The sequence below is a fragment of the Crocodylus siamensis genome, chromosome 4 (assembly GCF_052110815.1).
Source record: "Crocodylus siamensis isolate JL-2025a chromosome 4, ASM5211081v1, whole genome shotgun sequence".
Taxonomy (NCBI): domain Eukaryota; kingdom Metazoa; phylum Chordata; order Crocodylia; family Crocodylidae; genus Crocodylus; species Crocodylus siamensis.
In genome coordinates this window covers 117,016,242-117,035,155 of record NC_143398.1, presented here as the reverse complement: position 1 = coordinate 117,035,155, position 18,914 = coordinate 117,016,242, and the positions used below count along the sequence as shown (strand labels likewise).

The 18,914-nt window shown below is 39.8% G+C and overlaps 1 protein-coding gene across 8 annotated transcripts in view; it reads left to right on the top strand.

Annotated features, from left to right (window-relative positions):
• EPS8 (EGFR pathway substrate 8, signaling adaptor) overlaps positions 1 to 18,914 on the top strand; it is a 190,587-nt gene that overhangs the window by 35,741 nt on the left and 135,932 nt on the right. For 4 of the 8 annotated variants that reach the window (XM_090043538.1, XM_090043537.1, XM_090043534.1 and 1 more), the window contains exon 2: positions 16,080 to 16,225. The exons of 3 other annotated variants lie outside the window; for them this stretch is intronic. The gene's annotated coding sequence lies outside the window, so the exon portion shown is untranslated. Of the gene's footprint in view, positions 1 to 12,348; positions 12,391 to 16,079; positions 16,226 to 18,914 lie in introns of all 8 variants that reach the window. One more of the 8 variants, XM_090043535.1, reaches the window with a different exon arrangement.

Genomic DNA, 18,914 nt, shown 5'->3' with positions numbered 1-18,914 from the left:
ATTTTAATCTGTAGCATGATTTTGTTCAAAATCTTCACTGTTTTACTGCCATTGGTGATAGAAATAAGGTGGAATGATAGAGGAGAAAGCTCCAGTCTTTCTGTGACAGTATGTGAGTCCAAATTTTGCATATCTCTTCCTCAGTTACACTCCAACCTTTCACGCTAGTAAACTTGGGACCATGGTTGTGAAGGACTGGAAGATCTCAAAAATATTTGTGTGATTGGTAGCCAAAGTGATTCATTTACTTAAACTGTGGAAACCTATATCCTCCAGCATTCTGATTTTGAGAGACTGTGGTCTGCTACAATTGACTTTGCTGACAGTGGGGAGTTCATTAATTCCAGTACTTTCACTTGAACCAGGGAACCTTGTGAAACTGCTGACCTACTGTCACTTCTGAGTGAATATTTTTTGTAAGGCACGCATTATTAAATGTAGCTGTCATGGGCCAGTATTCATGCATTTAGTCATTCTAGACAGAATTTGTCCTCTGAAAGTAGAATAATGTCCTTACTGTTTAAATGAAAGAAGATACATGTACAGGCTGAATAGTGTAACTTCATTCTGCTGCTGTGCTTAAACTATGTGTATTTAAATTGATTTCTTAAATGAAACAGTTTGGAATGCTGAAATCCTGGGTAAGTCTTTCTCCTATCCTCTTCCCACCACCCCTTTTTTTGAGTCACTTCATAAATTGCTACAAAGCCTTGCCAGCTCATGGCTGCTGAAGATCCTGGGGCAATATTTAGTAAGTGTAATGGATTAAGCTATGCTTCACTTAGCACAATAATCTTCTACAGAAAGAGGCATTTATCGTTTTGAAAACAAAGAGTCTTTTCACTATACATTTAGCTGGCATTCTATTATTGCTTTGCAGAGAATACAAATGGTAGGTATTTTAGATCTTTAGCTTAGCTCCAAGCTTCTAAATAAATGTTTGAGTTGTGTTTTTTTTTTTTTTTAAAGAATATTCTCCCCAATGAGTATGGAGTTTGATCCACAGCATTTACTTTCAGGATTAAATTTATAAAACTTTTAGCATAATGAGGTCATTTTTGTCCAGTTTCAAGAGCAAATAAGTCAGTTTGTAATCCTAGATTTGTTAAGCATATTGTTGAAAATAGTTCCTGGAGTTCGATGTCAGAAAGGACTATTAGATCAACATCTTGCTTTCTGTCTCAAAAATATTAAATATATAGGTATTTTAGTCCACTACCCATTTTCCAGGCAGAAGGTAGGCTATCAGTAATAGGTCATACACATCTGCTTCTTTTTTAGATTGAAGATTACATTTCAGGTCAGCATTCTGAAATCTCGTAAGGCGACTTTCTTATTCTGCATGAAATTTAGAATTATTAGATGATAATGAAACATTAGCAGATCTAAATCACCATTAATATTAGAAGCAAATTGTTAGAACATGTATGTTCTGTAGCTAGTTAAATAGAGTAGAACAGAAAGATCCAACTTCCATGCTATATCAAACCTTTTACATGCTTTCTGTTTCTGAACAGAAAATACTCTTTTGACTATTTAGCTCTCAAAATGGTTTCCTTTGACTTAAAAATGATCTGTATACTAGATAATTGCCCGTGAAGAATGGAGGGGAGGCACCACCTAGTGCCCTGTGCTGCTACTGCTCTGCCTCTGTCCTCCCAACATCCGCTGGATTTACCTGTGGCCATGCCACAGAGGTTAGGGCATGGCCAGCGGCACTGCCCCCCCCCCCCCCGGTCTGCTCTGCCACTGCGGCCTGCAGGGAGCAGGGCAGGGGGGGTCCCCAGTATTCCCACTCTGTTCCCTGTGTCCCTGCAGTTCTCCACTTCCCGCCATGGGTCAGGGGCGCTCCTCCCCTCTCCCTCCCCCCCACCGCTGCTTCGGGCCAGGGCTGGAGCCTGCTCCCCTCACCCCAGTCCATCACTGCTGTCACCTCAGGCCCTCCCATTCCATCACTGCTGTCATGGCAGCGTAGCTGCCACCTGCAGTCTGAATGCTTGCATTCGGATGGGTTGTTTCAGGCAACCAATCACAGTGTGTGAATACAGCATTATGGACAGACAGACTAAGGCTTTTATAATATTAGAATTGAGAGGTGCTGAAGCACTAGGTGTCCCAATGGTAGGGGGTAGAGTAGCTCTGTAAGAACCTTGGCATCATTAGGCAACCATTAGGAGAGAAACTTGTAGTATCTTAAGATATTGAGGTTCTTCCCTTATATGTCTTTGAAATGCCTCATCACAAAAATTTATGCACAAATAGACATCCCCCAGACATCCTCCTTTTAGGACTCTACAGCTGTAGCAAACATCATTGGCTTGATCCTGTTTGAGCTACCTTAATTGTAGACTGTCACTAACCCCTTCATTTGGGCTTGCATAGTTATTGGTAAGAACTTGCAGGTGGATTGAATCAGAATGGCTAAGTACAGAAGTTTCATAAATTGGTTTGACCCAAATCCGTTAAGTCTGATACTTCATTCAACAAGGTTCATCTTAAATCAGTTTCAACTATTTTGAAACTGGTTTATGTGCACTGAGCTTCTGTTCCGTTACAAGTTTAAACCAATTTCTGATCACTTAAACCAGTTCATGTGTAATTTCTGTCTCTAGACAATTTCTCTCTACCTTCTGCCACTTTAGAATTTTATTTTGATTCTTTATAGTAGTCAGGCCATGATTGTGTTTTGTTAGGGATTTGTTTGTTTGTTTTTTTTGGGGTGGGGAGAAAGGGGAGAGGGAGAGTTGGCCTTAACCAGAGTCAGCTTTTACCAAGCTATGCAGTGGTAGGGCATGTTTGCAACGCCAGGTCATGGTGACTGTACCACTTTCAAGATGAGCAACTGTAACACTTTCAGTGCCGTATATTATGGCATAAGCAACAATTTGTACTGATTAAAGGTGTGACATGAATACAGGTTTGTGGAAGAGCTGAGAACTAGTCAAAAGTAGCAAAACTGCTCCAACTTGAATTCTAAATGATGAAGAGTTAAAGTTGAAGTAGTTTTGCTATCTTTGAATTGTTTTCAGCTTGTTCACACAGAGCAATATACCAGCAATATAGAAATATACCAGCTGTTGCTCCTTTGAAAATGTCCCTAACATTGTTGTGTCCATACACTATGTGTCTGGCAGTGATACTGACTCAAGCCCCCCTGATGGATGAGGATGTCTCCCTCTATCCTGGTCCTGAGTCATGTTCTTCCTCCCGGTTACAGAAAACCGTATTCCCCTATGTCCCTCCACAGATGATCCATTTTGGGAAATACCTTTTGCCTCTACAAACCTCATGAAATTCATCTGTGCCACCCAAGCTGATCTAGCACAAGAGATTTCATACATGAGGTGCAGAAGGTTGTAGACTGGGTCTTTGGCCTTACATCCAGGAATTTTACAAAGCACAGTAGATTGGTTTGAGCCAGCTTTTGTCTGAACTTATACAGTAGTGATGCCTTCTGAGCTATCTTGTTTGTCCGCATTTCTGTTACAGTCTATTTTAGGTATATATCCTGGCCATTAAGTTACTCCATGCTGAAATTGGATACTGAACCTCTCTGACCAGTGAGGACTGTTTTAAAACGCATATTCTTTTCATTTGTTTAGCAAGTTCTTTATGCTAAATATGTAAATAAATTAAGTTCCAGGACTTCACCTATAACCTGAAGATAGCTTTGAATGTATGCAATTAAAATAATAGTCTGCATTTTGTTAATGGGGAAACCAGATTGTTGCTTTTTAATGAATATTTTGGGTACCAACATTTAAAAAAGTGGCTGCAAGATGACTACTTACAAATAAAGGACTATATATTCACGTTTACTGACCTTTATTATGTATATATTGCAATGTGTGGCTTATGTGGTGAATCAAGAAAAACATGTTTTAAATACTCAAGCTCATGTTGCTAAGATGAACTGTGAACAGTGTCAAGAAACCTGATGTTCCAGCCTGTGTCTAATTTACATTAAACTTCCGGCTGTATGCATGTCCTGAAAAGCAGCTAGTCCCATCATTGTACAGTGTCACTTTTCTCTTGTCTTTAAAAAGGCAATGGCAAGTTGATATATCTTAGAACTGCCCTCTTAATCATTGTGGGTATGTACAGATATTATACTTGGATCAACTTAACTAGGGTTGGTTTGATCCAAGTGCCAATCTGTACGGATGTTTAGGGCGATTTGATTGGATAAAAAAAGGGTGGAAAAGAAAAACTTCTTTTATGGAAATGTTGTTTTATAATTGTTCACTACAGGGCTTTGTGCCCATTACTAGGAATCATCTGGTACTAGCCGGTACTAAACAGGATACTGGATTAGATGTCCTACTGGTTTTATTCAGTATGGCATTTCTTTGTTTGTGTTTCTGTCTAGGGTGGGAGAGCAGGAAATCTGGGCCTAGGACTCCAACTTGTTGCCTTTCAGTGCATTCAGAAAGGGACATAGGTTAAAGCCGTATTGGTCCAAGGACATAAGGCAGACAAAGCTCTTTGGGTAAATCTGATATCTTTTATTAGAGCAACTCAAATAGTTGGAAAAAAATGTTATTGGAGAGCTTTTGGGTATAAATATCCTTCCTCAGGCTGAGGAAACATCTGTGTTTGGTGTGTGCTCTTTCTGGGTGGAATGAATAGTAAAGAAGCCAGAGGCTGGTATGCATGCAGGAAAGCCAGTCAGTGAAAATGTAAATTGAGTAGTCAGTGGGTGAGAGAGACAGGTGGGAGGGTGGGGGAAGGGAATGAACGTAGTGAAGATGTACCTGGGAATTCAGCTGCATTCATAGTCTTGTTCTATGTAGGACTGCTGCTGCTGGTAAAAATATCAACTCAGTGACAGCTTTCCCAGAAGCTCATTCACTATGGTTAAGAACCTGACAAGTGTATGTAAAAAATGCTTATAGAGCACAGATATTGGTTCATTGATTGATCATTGAAAATTTATTTAAAGGAATGAAGTCAAGTGAAGAAACTCTGCATACTTGCATTTGATTAAGAATGATCTAAGGTTAATGGGCTGAGATGGAGGACATGTACTTTCACTTGGGACAATAATGCTAACATGGAACAAAACAATAGATCCTTTTTTCATTCTGACCATCCATTCACTGACCATGTGGGAGCCAAGCTGATACTATAATGGGTCTAGAGTAGTGGGACTATGTAAGGTCTATGCCATGGGGAATTTACTTTTTTTTCCCCAGAAAGATGCATTAGTTGTCAAGTTATGCAGCTGGTTGCCTAGACTGAGAGTAGAAACTATTACATCAGGGGTTTTCAACCTTTTTGAATCAGTGTACCCCGAAGGGCATGGTGCACAGCTGGATGTGGAGGAGTGGCAGCCACTGTGCGTGAGCTTCCCCTGGCCCCCCCTCCCCGCATCTGACCGAGCGGGCAGTGCCTGTGCGGCAGCACAGGATGGTTTGTGGTCGCAGTCTGGCCCCACCTGCCCATGTGTACCCCCTCGGGGCTTCTCAAGTACCCCCTGAATTACACTGATCTTCATCATCAGAATGCACATGGAACCAGAAGATTTATTCAAAGGAGCTATGCTTCAGTCCTAGGTGGGTTAGATTGGCTCTATCTTCAGTTATTGTATAGCAGGATAACTTTACAAATGGAAATAGGAAACACTATTTTAATGAGTCTGAAAACAAGTTCTTGATGCATGTATGTAATGTGGCTCTTACTGATTATTTGGGATATCAGTCATTCTTTAAAATTGATCTATATCATGATGCGAGAAATCCTGCTCTTCAGTTAATAAAATTACTTGAGAAAAAAAATTAATGTGTAAAACATACAAGTATAAAACGACTTTAATTTTTATAGTGAATTTAGGGCAGGCTTAGACCCAGGAGGCAGAGACGTTTGTGCAATTTTAATCTTAGTATTTAATTTTGGTAGCGTGCTGAAAGAAATCTTAATTTAATTCACTTTAGAATTCTGGAGTGACTTCTTTCCCCTGCTACAGAGCAATCTGCTTCACCTTCACATTCCTCCTCAAAATACATCTTTTTCAATTGACCCTTTTATTTTTGTTTGCTTCATGCAATAAGTACCTTCTAGGCCATTTGTCTTCTGAAATGATGTTTTTATCTAGCGTGAAAACTCTGCGACAGTGAATTTATTGATCTGTTTCTGAATTGCATTGTAAAAATGCTGTCTGAATAAATATTTGAGTAGCACAGGCAGGCAAGTTTCTATGACTAGATGTGATATCTTTTATTAGACCAGCTGAGGAGTTGGAAAAAAGTTCTTAGCAAGCTTTCGAGGGCAGTTACTCTTCTTCAGTCATGAGGAGTCTCTGCTGGTTTGAGACTCCAAGGAATGAGAGAAGCTAAAAGTGTGACAGATGTTCGTGAGAATGTAAAGAGTTAGACATTAGGAAAACAGAAGGTAAAACAGGGAAGGGGGGAAGCAGAGGGGAAGAAGGGAAAGGTGAGTAAAAGAGACACTACAGTGGTAGAAAAGAGGGTGTCTGTGAAAAAGGAAATAGCTGGAAATTAGGAAGACAAAAGGGCAGAAAAGTAGGGGAGGGGAGAAAAAGGAGTGGGGGAAGAAAAATGTAAGAGGTCAGGTCTGGCAGTTACTATTTGAGTAGCAGTTACTTTTAAATAGCTACCTTTGCCAAAGAAATATCTAAAAAAAAAGTTGGTTATAACCAGGGAACTTCCCAGGGTGCAGGGGAATAACTGGATGGTACATCTTTGCTAGTGTTGCTAATAAGGCTAGGAAAGTAATATTTTAATATCAGCCAGTTACAAAATACACCTTCCCTTGTATGAAGAGAAGAGAGTATTTCAATGGAATGTTGCGGCAAGAGCCTTGTTGGACTCTCCGTCCCTACTCTCGCGCTGCTGAGGTTTCAGAAGAGATGAAAGGATGACTGTTCTGCTCTGTCACCTCCGCTCACCTGATCAGTTGTTCCACTCCTGAAGCACTGAAGTGTAACACCAGCTTTTTCTCTTGGTAAACAGGCAAATTATATGGAGATGGCATCTCCACAGCAGATGAGGTTATTAGCTACAATCCAGAGTCGGCTCTCTTTCAAACAGAAGGACTTGCAGGAAACATGCTGAAGGATGCATAGGAGACATTTAAGAGTCATTTTTGGCTAAACTACAGTAGTTGGAAAGACTATGAAATGAAAGAGGCTTTTTTTTGTTGTTGTTGTAGTACCTCTCTTTGCCAAGACATTGGAAGTGTTTCTTAAGTGCTGCAGCTAGTATAGGAAACAGAGGCAGGAGTGCCAGGGAAGCCCATCAGGCCTCAGCTGGCAAGATTGAACTGGTTTGAAAATCATCCATTATTGCCCCATAACAAACTACTTCCCAGACCCTTTCTTTTAAGTCTCATCAGTACTGGCCAAAGTTTGGAGGGTCGGTTGCATTGAGATGAGTCTCAGCCATTTTTTCTTTTCTCTCTTAACTCTGCAGGTGGCTGTTGCATTCTGAAGATATAAGCCCATGTATTGGCATTCTAATGTGCAAATGCTTTTTACATTCAGAGTCATATAATCTTCAACCTTTTAAACTTTGTGGTGATGTTCTGAAGCAGTCTCATGGGTGAAAAAAATTGTTTCAAGGGATGCTGTCACCTTGATCACCTTGGAGCATGGAGGGGAATGGCTAACAGAGAATGCTGGTCTCATTGAAATCAGTGGCAAACTCTCACGGTCTTCAACAGACTCAAGAGTTTGCCCTAAATTATGTATATAGTACTGGATTTAAGTATACCACAGAAAATTGAATTTCTTTTAAAGGAGAGGGTTTCATAGTTTCATAGTTCGTAGCATCGAAAGGGACCTGAGCAGATCTTCGAGTCCAACCCCCTGCCATGACAGGAAAGAGTACTGGAGTCAAACGACCCCAGCAAGGAGTATATCTAGCCTCCTCTTAAAGACCCCCAGGGCAGGAGACAGCACCACTTTGCTTGGAAGTTGGTTCCAGACCCTAGCCGCCCTGACAGTGAAGTAGCGCCTCCTGATATCTAGCTTAAATCTACCCTCTGCCAGCTTGTGATCGTTATTTCTAGTCACTCCTGGTAGTGCTCGGGGGAACAGGGACTCCCCCAATGCCTGCTGGTTCCCTCTGACTAGTTTGTAACAGACCACTAGATCCCCTCTCAGCCTTCTCTTGTGGAGGCTGAACAGGTTCAGGACCCGTAGCCTCTCCTCGTAGGGCCTGCCCTGCTGCCCCCGATCATGCAAGTGGCCCTCCTCTGGACCCTCTCCATGTTGTCCACATCCCTCCTGAAGTGTGGAGCCCAGAACTGGGTGCAGTTCTCCAGCCACGGCCTGACCAGTGCCGCAGAGAGGGGGAGGATCACCTCCTTGGAACTGCTTGAGGTGTGTCTGTGGATGCGTGACAAGGTGCAGTTGGCCTTCCTGACTGCGTCCCCACACTGCCGGCCCATGTTCATCTTGGCATCAGTGATCAATGACAAGATCCTTTTCTGCCTCTGCACTGATGAGGAGGGAGTTCCCAGCCTGTAGGTATGGTGCTGGTTCTTCCTCCCCAGGTGCAGCACCTTGCAATTGTCAGTGTTGAATCCCATGCTATTCTCATCTGCTCACCTCTGTCTAGGTCTGATTGCAGCCTATTCCTCCCTTCCAGCATACCCAGATCCCCCCACATCTTAGTGTCATAAAGTTTGTACTTGAACAGGTCTGATACCCTTCCTCCTACATACTGGGGTTAAATTAACTTCAAATTTAAATTCTTGTAAAAAAAAAAGAAAAATTGAGACTAACAGAATCTCTCTCCCCTCCCATTTAAATGAGTGAAATAAAAGGTGTAATAAACCTGCTCCTCGTAAGCTTTGAAATCCGAACATTGCTTCAGTAAGAACAAGAATGCAAAACAGATTTCCTTGTTCGTGCTGGGAGAAAGAGGGAAAAAAACAAACAAGGAAATAAGCGATAAGTAAATTGGCTTGAAAGCAGCTCATAATAAATGGATTGTTAGTAACATGAACTATGTTTTAAAGCATTAGGCTATATTGATAGTGTTCTTTTCTATTAGCTTTCATTTCTTGCTTTTGAAAGAAATATTAAATATTTCCCCCAAGTTCTCAGTGATATTTCTTAGGTTAGTAACACTTTTGCAACATGGATAGTAACACAGCAACTTGAAACAATACCTTCTGAACAGAATCTTTTTGTCATAACATTGACATCATCATATTTGCGTGACAGTTTCTAGGGTGATTTCCAGCACTTCATGTATTCTGACTATTGCTGAAAGCCCAGGCATTTTAATGGTCTTTACTGTAGTCTTTCTCTCTCTCTCGGATGCCAAGCTAGCACATCATGAAATGGCTGAATGTGTGTGTGTGTGTGTGTGTGTGTGTGTGTGTGTGTGTATGTGTAACAAAAACAAATTTTTAGAGGTAGCTTTGTATTATGTACTGTATGAGGGATTCCATGAAACTTTTAAATAAACTTCCATAAATGGGAAGAAACTTTTGCAAATGCTTTGTACTTAAAGATAAATAATGTAGAACTAAGCATTAAAATAGTTTTGTCATCATGTTTCCACTTATTTGGTAATATATGCTAGACCTGCCTTGTCCCCACCTAGTCGATAGACTACAGGAAGAGGTTGATTTTGGGTACTTTAACTAACTAGCTTTGGTCCTTCAGTCCAAGAAGTAGAAAATCTGCTAGGCTGACAACCTATGTGCTGTAGCAGAAGAGATCATAGCAATCTCTAGTGGGTGGAAGCTGAAGCCAGAAGCATTTAAAATAAAATTGGGCAAGTTTTGGGTGCCTAGCTACCAAATAGTGTATTCTCCAACTCTAGATATCTTCAAATCAAGACTCATTCATCCAGGAAGATCTGATTTAATTAAGCACAAGTCACTAGGCTCAATTTGATAGTACTGTAACTGCGTAAAATATAATACAAAAGGTTGGATTAGATGTTTCAGTAGTGACTTGTGGCCTGAAATTCCTGAATCTGATCCTATGACTAACTCTGAGAGAGGAACAGATTCAGCCATTTGAAGATGTGCTAGCTTGGCATTCAGGATTGCTAATCTTAACAGTTAGCATTGCTGTTCAAAGAAACAAAAGGTACAGACAAGTGTAGTTCGTGGGTCTAATGCATGGTGCTTTACAGAAAGACTGATTCTCCCAAACCAGCAGATGGTAACTGTTGCATCAGGAGGGTGGGTGATTGGCTTCAATTTGGAGCCCGTCAAGGGAGAGAGGTTGTCTGCAGTCTCCTCCCCAAGCTCCAGCCTCCATGCCCCACCTCCCTCGAAAACAGTGCTGGGAGCACTGTTGGGCTGTCAGCCAAGCCCTGCTCCTGGCGTGCACAGACAGAAGTTAATAAAGGTGTTCCACTTCGGAGTGCCTTCATCTGAACCCTCGTATAATGAGGGTTCAGATTGTGGTGGGATTGAGCCCTTTTAAAGCACTATGCAGCCATACACTTGTTTGGTTATGGCCATAGAACACTTTCAGGGGCCAGATCAGATAAAAACTGTAACTTTTGTCTGTGCCTAGAGATCAAATAAAGTTTTACAATCTACTGACTGCTTGTTGAGGGTAGCTTTAAAGGAGGCACAACCAGTCATGTTTTTCTGAACAGAGGAAACACCTTTAGACAGTTTGGTATGTTATGTCTGTTTTGTATCTAAGAAGTCTTTATGTTTGCTTTCTTACGTAGCTTTTGTAAAATTGCAAGGAAATATACATAGTGCATTGATATTTAGGTGAATGCAGAAATACAAAAACAGCTTTCAAGCTAATCATGCGAATCTAAACTGGGTAAGGAAGTGTGCTTTTAGTAAATTCCTGTGGTCATTTATTATATTATCTACAGTATACAAAATGGTGGAAAAACTGTCCAGTGGAACCTAGTGCAGTTTATTTAGAGGTTGTTCATATGGTTTAAAAAACTGAAATTAAATGAGTGTGGGAAACAGTCACTTATACTTGGATTTAACACATCCCTGTACCCCTGAGTGTAAAGTCTGAGTTGTCCAAAATAATTCTTTTTCTTTTTTTCGCAAAAGTTTTTCCTTTTTATATACTTCTCTCATAGCATATTTGTAAATTCTTAGGGAAAAAGCTCAAGTGAAGTTAACTAATGGTTTAGGGGCGTCAGTGTGTTCTAATTTCCTATACAGGAGTCACCTTAACTAACTAGGTTAACTTCCATTCTGTAAAGGAAACTGAGATGAAATGGTGTTTTGACTTATTAGAGATCTTTTTTTTTTTTTTAAGTTCCCTCTGTGTCCACTGCAGGCTTGGTTTCTAATTTTCACTTTATTGATCATTTTTTAAAAGTAATATCAGATTAAAATGTCTCATTACTTAGACATTTTTACCGTTTCTCAATTTTATGGGTAAACACAGGTGAAACAGACAAGATTGGTGTTAATTTCGCACACCAGCCAAGGTGCCAGATTTTCTGATTTACCATAGATAAATGGATGCTTTTCAAGGATGTGGCCTTGCCATTTTGATTGGATGTCATGCCGTATAAATAAGTATACTAGACCTAGTCATTATTTAGATTAAAGACAAACCAAAGAAATAAACAGGTTGTTTCAGGAAGTTGACTTTGGCCATTCATGAGAAAACACTTCTCCATCTCTTTTCTGAACCAATAAAACAGCATGATGATAGTGTATTTAGAGGTGCCTTACCTTAAAATTATTTCTCCAAGAATTAAGTATTATTAACCATTCCTTGGATACATTCTGCCTTGCATAGTTACATTTTACTTAATGTTCTTCATTTTCAAATGGTTACTGCTTAGGCTTCTTTTTTTACAATACTTCTTGAGACTTTTTGTTTAAAAACTGTATATAAGGACTTGAGGATGATATCAGACTTGGATGTTTTGTAGCAAGATTTATGTTATTAATAAACTTGGTATCACAATTTTATGTTGCCATTTTCAGTGGTAATATTAAGCTAAACAGTCAGAATTTGTTTGACTCTCTTAAGGAATAGTGAGGAAAAATTATTTCATGTGGCCATACTTAGCTATTTCCCATGCATGAAGCATTTCGCATTAGCTTCTGGAATTACCTATAAGCAAAGGGAATGAAGCATATGCTCTGACTTGTATCTAGCCAACCATTCTTCTGTCAAGAAGAATGCTGTAGTATTATCCCTTGATAATATTTATTTCAGGGAATTGCAGGGAAATGTTCAAAAAACTGTGTAACTGATTCTTATTAGAATGTGATCCTATATTCAGCAAATATTGTTGACAGAGGCATACAGTATATAAATTAATCCGTGCCATAGCATCTTTTGAAATGGGATGGAAATTTACATGCTCATTACAATGACATGATTTGTGAGAGCAAATACTTTTTTTTTTTTTTTTAAAGTAAAATCAACTTCCTACTACCTTGGGATGGAAATCCAAAGACGTAAGTGTTTATCACTCTGCTTGGCATATTTTGCTAGTAAATCCCTTTTCCTATAATTAAAGGGGTTGTATGTTTCTAATTGAGCCAAATCCAATCTGAACCACCTACACAATTCTTTCCTATCCCCACTTCCCACCACTATCTGGTATTTTGTTTGCACAGTCATTATTCATTAATTGATTTAATGACCAGGGAATGCAAACAGGGAAATCATATTGACAAGTAAGAGCTCCTACACTTGGTGACGAAATCTGTATTTTTTTTTCCCATTCTCTTTTTCATGGTCTTTTAACACACAAGCCAAAATTCTCTCATGGCTAGCTGAGGCAAACAGTTTTATTTGTGCATGAGTACTAACGTGATATTTTATTCCATAAAAATATCTTTAATTCTTGCCATTGTCACAACTGAAATTAAGCTAGTCATAATTTGTGTGTAGGAAGCTACTGAGCTTATCCATTACAATTGGAAAGGCAAAATAAAATTTCTTGGCACTATGATTTTATAATAATAAATAAAGACAGTTTCTTCTTTTTGCCTGATTCTACTCATAAGGTTTTTCTGCAGTTTTATGTTTTGGCTGTCTGTGTCCTTTTGTCCAGAAGTTTTGCCCTATTCTTATGCAACTGTCATTGTATCACCTGGTATGTGGTAATGTGAGTAAGCCATAAGGCTAACTCTAGGACTGTGTAAGAATTAGGTCCCTGGCAAAACTCCCATTGACTGAAATGGCACAAAATTGGGCCCTAAATAAAGGGTTTTTTTGTACCTTCCCTCTTTCCATTGTTTGGTCAGTTGTAATCCCAAATTTTAATAATAACCATGCCTCATTCTTACTTAGTGCTTTTTACCAGTAGACCTCAAAGCACGTTTAAAAACAGAAAGGAGTATCATTATCATCATTTTACAGATGAAGAAACAGAGGCTTAGCAAGGAGGAATGTGTTACTTGAGCAGCCCAGCAGCACATATGTAAATAGAACTTAGTTCTATGAATTGGCCTAGGCCTCTAATCATGTACAACTCTGCTTCCCCCAGTTCCACCACCCTAAATAGATGGAAGCACAGCTCACTTCAACATGGGTCTCATATACTCTAAAGTAGTGTTTGTTGGAGGGGAGGGTTGTTTTGTTTAAAGTATGCTGTGTTTAATGAAAAGTAAACCTAGAAGGATTGATAAAATCCTGACTCCATTACATATGGGACATTTGAAACATAATGTAGGACTTACACAAAATACAACTCCATAAAGGTAAGATTGCAAATCAGCTCCTCTGCCTTCTTTTATAATACATCCATGGTTTTCTGATTCCACTGAACCAGTCTGTAATGTAATTATATTATGAATCAGATAGGGTTTTAAATAAATCTTAAACTGAAAACCACTTTTTGGGACTCACCATAGAAAAAATGGAATAGAATATCTCATATCCCCAAGGGATGATGAGGTCTAACGGTCACAAACTCCTGCAAGACCGTTTCAGGCTGGACATAAGGAAGAATTTCTTTACTGTCCGAGCCCCCGAGGTCTGGAACAGTCTGCCAGTGGAGGTGGTTCAAGCACCTACACTGAGCACCTTCAAGAGTAAATTGGATGCTTATCTTGCTGGGATCCTATGACCCCAGCTGACTTCCTGCCCTTTGGGCAGGGGGCTGGACTCGATGATCTCCCAAGGTCCCTTCCAGCCCTAATGTCTATGAAATCTATGAAATATCAGAAATATAAATTGAATTAATTACTGTAAGAAGCCCCTCTTCTTTTTGTCTGCTTTCCCTGTGTCCCATGTCCCCCAAAAAGCTCATATGCAAAAAAAAATTTAAAAAATGTGGGAAAGAAAGCACAAAGAAAATGCAACAGTTATGTCTGGTCTTGTAAGATTTAATAAACTGATCAGTTCTTTGCATAATCAAGCCACAAAGCAAATGATAAATGTTGGGCTCTGCTTGCAAACAAGAAGAAATAAAAATAAACTGGTGGAGATATCAAGTGAAAACTGAGGAGATGACAATGTCTAGGGAAGCTAAATTGGTTGAAGGTGCAGAATGTCAGATTCAGGCAAGGGCAACCACCCAAAAGAAAATGGAATTGGAGCCTTGTGAATATCAGAAGAAGTTGTGGCATGTTCTTTAATGCTTTGTCCCCCTCTTTAGATTTCATTTTCTATGTTCTGTTCTTTCAGGTATCTAGAGTTTTATTTACTGATCGTGTATTTCTTATCTCTGTCACTAATCTTCTGCAGGCAGTGGCTTCTTGGGTGTTGCTATCCTGGGCACTATTTCTGGGGCCTGTTTTCAAGTCATCTGCCTCATGCTTTCCCTATCCCGTTTTTTATTTTTCATCATTGATCTTCTTCTCCTTTATTTTCTTTCTGTTCTGTCTTGTGGTCCTACCATTTATTCCCTTTCATTCTAGCCCCTATGCAACTTTATTTTTCAGGATACCTTTTTTTACTGATATCATTTGCCCATGATCCCTCTTCATGGTTGGAAAGCAGCTATGCTGGCTTGCATACCCTTAGGGCCAGGCATACAGTGCCCCTGTTTGCCTTTGGGCCTCCCGGCCTGCCTGCAGAAATGGTAGAATAGAGGAGGGAGCAGATGTGCTACAGGGTTGACCTAGGGGTGTTTACTGTCCATAAGAAATCAGGGGGTGAAGCAGTGCCCATCTCCCTCCCTCCCTCCTCCTTTGCATTCCGTATTAGTAGTAGTAACTGCACAGAGTTGTCTCTATGTGCAATGTCTATGAGCCATATGTTTCCATATTCTAGCAAACTGGGGGAGGCCAGAGGTGGGGAGGGGGGAGATGACACAGTGCACTGCTACAAGTTACTCACACAAATATTGGGTGAATATTCTCTGATATTCCGGTACAGTCTTTCTGTTGCTGTAATGAAGGGCTGTCCAACTTCTAAGCAACTGGGGACTGCACACCCCACTGGCCACTCCAGCTTGGGCCGCACCACTTGAAGTGCTTACAGTTGCTCATTTCTCCTTCCCCCGCACCATGTACTTCAGCATCAGTTTTCCAGCTGTGGGCTCTCCTGCTGCAGGCTCCTCTCCTGTAGCATGCTTCTTGTGCAGCCTGTTCCGGGCCACTAGCTCTCCTGGCAGTACAGGCTACCCTCCCTCTGCCCCCTGGGATGGGAACATGCAGTGGAAACTGGAGGAGGAAGGGGGAGCCCTGGGGCCCCAGCTGCTGCAGCAGCTGGAGCTAAAGGGCAGGAGCGGCTGGGTGGGAGCTCATGGACCACCATTTGGACAGCCCTGCTAAATGAATCCTGTTTCAATTTTACACTCCCACCTTCCACATCCTTCAGAATCCTCTTTGTGCAGATAATTGGAGAATGAAATGTTTCAGCCTGAAACATATTTGGAAGGCAGTTGAATATGTGAAGCAGTGGATAGTAATGGATACTTATTGATAGCTGTCATGACTCGCATGACACTTGCGCCCATAGGAATGAGTTCTGCAGATCAAGTCTGGGGTGGCTTCAGCCGGATTAAGGCAGAATACATCTGCAGGATCAGCAAAGCTGGTATTTTTAGCAGGAAAACAAACCCTAACAAAAGTTGCATTTCTTTGTAATTGTAAGAGGAAATCCAACTTACAATTTAAGTTGAATTTACTGAGCTGTGAAGTTTGTACTGTAAGTCTGAAGCTGAATACTGATTTCCTTTTCTCCTTTCCAGTGAATTGTCTTGGGCAACAGAACAAAATAGCAGCCACTTCATCTAAATCAAGCAGTGGAAGGGACAGGATCTCTCCATGCAATAGTGGTGTCAAAAGAAATGGAGGCTTGAACCCAGGCCCATAGGATTTGCATAATTAATTACTGGTGAGTTATGTTTGAATGTGGTCTCATTTGTGTGAAGGCTGAAACCTTTAAACAATTTCTTTGAACCTGAGAGGTGGAAGGGTTACTGGACTCTGTTCCTTTGCCAGATAATTGACTGGTTGGTTTCAAAGAGAAGGAGAGTTGTCCAGGCTACCAGTTAATCTTAGGAAATCCTGACTACACACACAAAAATACCATTTTTCCCCAAAATGAAAAACTTTCTGGTGAAGCCAAACTTGAAAGAAAACACAGAAGCTGCAGCAGTTGGTAGATTGTATAAAACAGCAACAGCTTACCTTTTTAATTGGATAGTTGTTTTATACCCTGAGTATAACGCTACATGGTCTGAGAGTACAAGCTGTGAGGCTCTGATAAGAAAAACACTGACTGGCTGCTGTCAAGCTGAGGATGATTAAATGTGTCAGGTCTCCCCCTCTCTTTGACAAGAAGACTAAATTCCCTAAAGCCCTTTATGTAACTGCCAGGAAAATGTTTTCCTTCACAACATTTTTCCCCCCTTTCTATTTTTTTTCATTAGGTCTTTCAATTGTATATGTGTGCATGTGTAAATCAACCCCATCTCGGGCATCCTTTTGAGGATGCTCTGTGACAAAACAGCCTAATGATGTAACACTCCCAGTGTAGTCTCTGTTATCAGTTTAGTATCTGTTATAGCCTCTTTCCATGGATAATAACCAACACTCATTTGTAGATAGGCTCCAGTGGATTTCTCCCATCTGTAATTTACTTGGTAAATCACTAGCAGCAGCAATCTGTTCTTTTTAGAAACTGATGACACTGCTGTTCCAGGACTGCACGTGTGGAACACTGCAGCACAGCTTGCAACACACTTCTATATTTATAGTATTGTCCTGCCAAGCTCTGTATGCTCTTCCCAACTGGTATTGCACAAATGAATTGTTATTGGTGTAAGCATAATTTGGAAAGACTTTAACTTTTTTGTCGTATTATTGGGTTTACCCTTCGGTGTGCTTGCATCTGAAAGCATCTTTCACTAACTAGGGAGGACAGACCTTTATGTCTTTTTGGAGTCCCGCTGGTTTCAGTGCAGTTCAGCATCTGCTTGTGGATGTTCCTGAGATGATCATGTTACAAAATGGAGTCCTAAGGAACATGTAAAGTTAATGGTGTTCCTTTAAATATTCCTTCTAAGAAAATATTTGAGTGGATTGAATCTCCATGTAATTACAAGCTGATTTGGAAGTTATACTTATCTGGAAAAATATAGCTATATGCAATCCTAGATTAGTACCAAATGATAGAAAAAAATGAACTGGTAGAAGATAAAGATTTAATACCTAACAAAACCAGGCTAAAAGTTGAAAGCCTCTAATCAATGGAAAGTTTGGAGTGCCAGGTTTTTCACTGTTATAAATGTAGATTGCATTTTTGGTAAATCATGAGCTACCTTGCCCTTAAAATATCATAGTTTTTATTAACTTGTGATTATTTTCCCTGCCTCAATACCAGCATAGCAGCTGCTTTCTTGAGAACTGCTTAAGGAAAAATTGTTTTATGCTGTCTGAGAGCTTAGGGCTCCAGTTCTCAAATAATGCAACAAATTTCTTTCTAAATCTAGTAATGATTAAGTGGGGAAGAGGGGAGAGAATTGGTAAAATTGTCAAAACTGAAGTATGGGTGGAAAAAGGTGAGAGAAATGAGGTTATAATGGAAATGGTGAAATTTTATTTGTTTGTACGTACAGGAGGATATTTTGGGGGCTTTTTGTTTTTGTTTTTTTAAGCAGAGCAGATGCCTTTTTAAAGTTTCCAAGTATTACAGACTGGGTTTGTGCAGTGAGCATGTCTTATTTTAGTCACAGAGCCTGTATAAATCCTTATTTCTAGGTTAAATAATTCTCTTGTAGTTGAGGCATCTGTACTTTGGCCTTGAAGGTTTCAAGCTCAAGAACCACTGGTGACCATGATATCTTTGGCTGCAACTTATTACATAAGTTCTGGACCTTTAGGACATAAATGGATAAGTTAAAGCAAAATAAACATGAGGATCACTCTTAAATCAAAAAGTATATCTTGGGTTACATATGGTTATGGGCCTTTGAAACCAAATATAGCTGGGATACAGGTTGCAAATTTATTTTGCAGAATAACTAAATTGTTAGCAATAACCTATCATGAATAACATTGATGTGATTCAAATCGCCTCTATTATTTAGCTATGTTAATCTATCCTGTTGTCTCTGCTTTGCTACTGTTGTTGTATAAAAATGCACTTGCATTCAAATGCATTTTTCTTATTGCAAAAGATCTGATGAAGAAAACTCACCTCATTGGCCCAAGTTTTTAGGCACATTGAAGATAGCAAGCAGCTGAAGAGTTGTCCATTTACATTTTGCTTTAGACTGTATTGCTCTGTATAATTTACTTACAAAAGCAATATTTTCCTATATAGTTTTTTGGTTCCAAGTTTCATCTTTATCTGTTTATATTGTTAAATACAAAATCCTCCCTGGTCAATTACTTCATTCTTTGCATTTATTATACCTTTTATCCTAAGCACTTAAATTATCACCATCCTTCCAGTAAAGTCAGTGTTATATAGAGATGACATAACAGTACAAATACTTGCAATAAACCTTAACAGTGGAAAGCATTAAAAAGATTTGCACGAATCTGGCTATGTGAAGAGCTGATGGCAGGGGTAAAAA